We start from the raw sequence: 4,810 nt of genomic DNA, 5'->3' as shown, positions 1-4,810 counted from the left end.
TCCTGCTGCCCTCCCTGCATCCCTGCAGTCCCAGTTCCTGCTGCCCTCCCTGGGCTTGGCTGGGGGTTGGCATGCTGTGAGCATCCCGTGAGGAATTCCCTGTACTGGAACCTCTGCTGTGTGGGAAGGCAGTTCGACCCCTTCGCGCATTGCGGCGGTGGAGCTGCCCCAGCAGGGCAGAGCTCCAGCTGCCTCCCCAGCTGGACAGAAACTGCCTTCCTCTCTAGCCCCTGGCCTGATTCCATCCCCAGAAACACAGGAGGTGGTGGCTTTAGTTTGGTTTGTAGTTGTTTCCCATCGCGACACAGGGCAGAGGGGGAAATGTTCTTCTTTCCTGGTGTTTTAGGCAGGAGTGGATTTGAATGTTGCAAATGGGCTGGGGTTCAGTCCCAGCAACAATTTGCATAAAAAAAAAAAAAAGCTCTTCTCTGTTTTTAATTAGCACTGCTTTTCATAGAAGGTGTGGTCACTTCGGCCCAGGCAGAGTTTGACTAAGAGTGAAGTTTGTATGTTCTCCAAAACATTTCGCTCAAACGCTCTAGCAAATCTATGTATTCATCACACTCATTCTTGGGGCTCTGACTCACCTTCTTACGGATTTTCTGTTCTCTCCCAGGACCTTACAGCACTCCTTGAGTACACTGCATGCTTTATTTTTGGATCTCTGCTCCATGGGGTTGTGTAGCGCTAGGATCCAGTCGTCCCAGTCACATGCCAGAGTCTTGCTTTTCTAGGGGCAGTGTGAAAACAGAACAAAAAGGTGGTTCTGCTCCCAAAAACCTGCAGTCTGTTGGCAGGAAGTAGAAAGATCAGTGTATGAGGAGAAGGTCTGGGCTGAGTCTGAGCTTGGCCTTTTGGCAAAGTGTTTAACTTCCCTGTACCTTAGTTTACCATTATTAAAAGGTATCTTATTATCCTTCCCTCTAGTACAGTTAAGTGTTTGATTCATTCATGTTACTAAACCTTACATGGATTCTCAGAAAAAACCCCAACTTGTATATCTGAGTAAGAGCTAAGGATTTGTATTCTTAGAATCATTGAGTCATCAAGGTTGGAGGAGACCTGTGAGACCATCGAGTCTAACCATGGCCACCATTGCTATGACAAGCTCCATCTGATGCTAATCTTCACCTCTAGAAACAATCCTCTATTAAAAAGTTCAGGGAAACCCATGCCTGTTTCCAGCCTGCCCTTTCCCCAGCCTTTTGAGCAGCTGCCCCACTGCCTGAAAACACGCAAACTGAAACAAAGCGAGGAGAAGAAAAACCCTTACATCCAAAATCAGCAGTGGAGGAAGGAAGAAAATGAATCAAGTGATTAAAACCATAGTTCCACTGGCACCTCTTTGTTCTCGGGCTCAGGAATCTTTAATTGGTGCAGTAAGTGCCCACAGGCAAGTTGTGTTACAAAGCGTTTCCTGTCCCGAAGAACATGCAGAGCCCATTAGGAGAGCACGGGCAGAGCTGCCGAGGGCTGGCAGTGCCCTGGGCACGAACAGGGTCCCACCACGACCTGGTGCTCCACAGCAGGGTGGAAGGCACATCCCCATCTGATGCTGAGCCCGTGACTCTTATCAGCACAAAGCTCTCAGAAGGCATCAGGCCATTTGCAGTGATAGTTTTGAAACACTGGCAGAGAGTGACTTAAAAAAAAAAGAACTTGTTCGTGCAGTTGGGAACTGAAAGCTTTTAAACCACAATAAAGTCCTTTCCCAGACTTGCTGTCCATTTACTCCAAGCTCATGGCATTCCTTAGACAGTCTGAATCACAGGCAGCAGACAGCTCTTATAAAGAAGACCATAGACACCCATCTGTTGGAAGACATCTGCCAAAACAGACCATACATTTACTTTTATTCCTTCAATCCACTTTCAATTTAAAGGGATAATAACAATAACATTTTTCAGCCCAGTGACACTATTCATCCAGTGCAGAGAAATGGTCATGAATTAAAATTATTCCACTGCAGGAGGAAGCAGGCAAGCTTTCCCCCAGCTCTCACAGATGGGTGAAGCAGAGCTTTTAGGGGACTTGCTCCAGCTGATGCAAAAAGTCACTGGGAAAACTGACTTGCCATGGGGATCTCAGACTTCGGGGGTACCAAGGGCATGTGAAGCTGTTGTCCAGGTGTGCAGGAGCTGAGGCAGTGTTGGCCATGCTGTAGGTGGTTAAAACGTGTTGCATTAAAGGGAAGGATGAGCAGAGCTACTCTCTCCTTCTTCTGTCTGTCCATCAGACTCACTCCTTTCATTCTGTATGTGTCAAAGAACAGTTCATAATTCCTAGAAGAGAAGAGTCAGTTGCTGGGAAGGGATGCACTGTCACAAGAACATGTGTGTTTGTTAGAAACACTCTTCATTTTTTCAGGCAAACTCTGGAGGCAGAGCAGAGGTGTTGCATGAGCAGGTGTGGGATGTAAGGAGAACAAACCAGTGGTCTGTCTTTCTCCCAGCTAGGAGTGATGCTGGGTGCTGTGCACTGAAATTCTTTCAGTTCAGGCAAAGTCATAATTGTTTTGACAACGTTTTTTATAAATGGGCACTTTGGAGATGAGAAATGTGCAGCTAGGAAATGGCTTAAAACCCACTACGGAAAACAGGAAAAAGGCTCAACTCCTTCTAATGCAAAGTTCTCCATTTTGCACTGAACCAGAGAAGCTCTCTGGAAACCTTGAACAAGGTGTCACACTTTGGTTTCTTGCACTCTTGTTTCACACTTCGGCAGCTGAGAACAGAACTGTGCTGTTAAAGTGGTTGGGTTTTTAAATTTCATTCTGCTAACACAGCTATTGTGGTACAAACCCTTGTAGAGCTCTGCTGGTGTGAAAACACAGGAGTCAGCACAGCTTAGGCCAGGCCAGGGAACCACCAGCCCTTTCCCCCAAGGCTTTGTCCTGGGGTGGCTGCACTGGAAGGTGCCAGTGCTGCTAAGCTGGCTAAGATTGTAGGGGTAGCTCATCCAGTACATACAAACACAAGGTGTAAGCTAAGGGATTTTCTCAGGGACAGTAATTGCAGGAGCTCAGCTGCTTGCTTTGTGTGCTGACCACCTCAAAGTGAGTCCCAGTGTAAGGAGCTCCCAGCAGAGGTGATGCAATGGTTTATTGGGAGGATGCTTTGCTGAGGGCAGTTGTACCCTCCCTGGCAGGAACCTGCAGCTAGGTGTGTGTTTGTCCCCACAGTTTATCCTTTTATCTCCCCTGTAGAATGAGCATGATGTAACTGAGTAGTATAATCAGAGAACTGGCTGAGATCCACATGGCAGCTCAGAGCTTTTGCTAGCTCTTTGCAACTCAGTGTAAGTCTTGGAGTATTTATAGTAATTTGAAAGTCTCTGTGCAGGTGACTGCAGCAAAACACAGTTATTTTTTTCGTAGTGATCTTTTCAAGTCTGATCCAAGAAACAACCAAAGCATTATAAATACTTGATGTTTTGATCTTTCAGGATCCAGGCAGGCAGCAGTGATGCAATGCTGGGGGTGGGGGTTGGTTGCATGATTTAAAACCATCTCATGACTACTGAGGCCTGACTCATGGACCCTGAGTGCCTGGCTTGGCACTGCTGCTCCTCAGTTCCATTTGCTACGAGTTGTGTTAACAGTAAGAGTGTGCAAAGGTGGGAGAAGGGTCACTTCTCCCCTTGGAGATCAGCAGATTACTTGGGAGGATTCAGCTCCTGTGATGGCTCATGAAAAAGCTGCTTGAGCCGTTTTTGAACTGCGTTTCTGAAATCTTGTGAGCAGCTGCAAAGAGCCTTTCTGCTTTGAAAAGTTTGGAAAACATCCGCACAATTCTTTAACTATTGTGAAATAAAATGCCTGGCAGGAATAGCCATCTTAAAGATCTGCAGTCTGTTTGTGGTGCAAACTGAAAGTTATGAAGTCTTTCACTATAGAAACCTGGTTGGATTTTTAGCATTATTCACACAAGCAGAACTTTTCCAGCTCAGCTCACATCCTGCCAGGCAGTGTGGAGAGCTGATGAGGACTTTGTGTCTCGATAGATCTTTTGTCTTACAGGAACCAAGACCTAAAGGTGCTTAACTTAAAATTCATTTTTCTTCCACCTGCTTTTCATACTTTGTTATAAGTGATCATATAACTATTATTATTTATAACTCTCTGGCCATTTTTAAATTAAAAAAAAAGTGAGGATGAATCATCTGAATTTCCCATCATAGTTCTCTTAGGAGAACTCTGTCTGAATTTCCCATCATAGTTCTCTTAGAACTCTCAGTAGTGAGAGCTACTTTTCTGCCCAGCAGGAGCCTTATACTCCCCAGTTATTTTACAGTGCTGTTTGCTCACCAGTTCCAAGAGACTTCTGTGCTCTAACCTGGATGCAGTGTGTTTTCAGAGGAATTTTAAAAGCACACTAGACAGAGGCACTAGAAGACAATCCTGCACTGGCTGTGAGAGGGACTAGATGACCTAATAAGTCGTTGCAGCTTCTCTGATTTGAAAAACAAGCAGCACATAAGTAGTTGTGCCAGCAGGAGAACCAGGGATTGGGGGAAAAGAGCAAGTACTTAAGGACCATAAAACTCCCTTCCCAGGGTATTAGCTCCTAGTTTGAGCTGACCTTCACACTCTTCCTCATTCTCTGACAGAGCTGTTTCTGTGCTTACCAAGGAGAAACCAGAGGAAGGTAAAAGCCAAGCTAGAATGTATGAGTGATGCAGTTGTGTCTGAGCCATCACTGAGTCCCTGTGCTGCAGTTCTACAGGCACAGGAATCTGGGCATACATCCAGCTGAGAGTCTCACGGGTGAGTCCTCACTCTGCAAGGGTCTGCACACACTCTGTGTATCCG

This window comes from Acanthisitta chloris, unplaced genomic scaffold, assembly GCF_000695815.1.
Source record: "Acanthisitta chloris isolate BGI_N310 unplaced genomic scaffold, ASM69581v1 scaffold6964, whole genome shotgun sequence".
Taxonomy (NCBI): domain Eukaryota; kingdom Metazoa; phylum Chordata; class Aves; order Passeriformes; family Acanthisittidae; genus Acanthisitta; species Acanthisitta chloris.
This window is presented reverse-complemented; position numbering follows the sequence as displayed.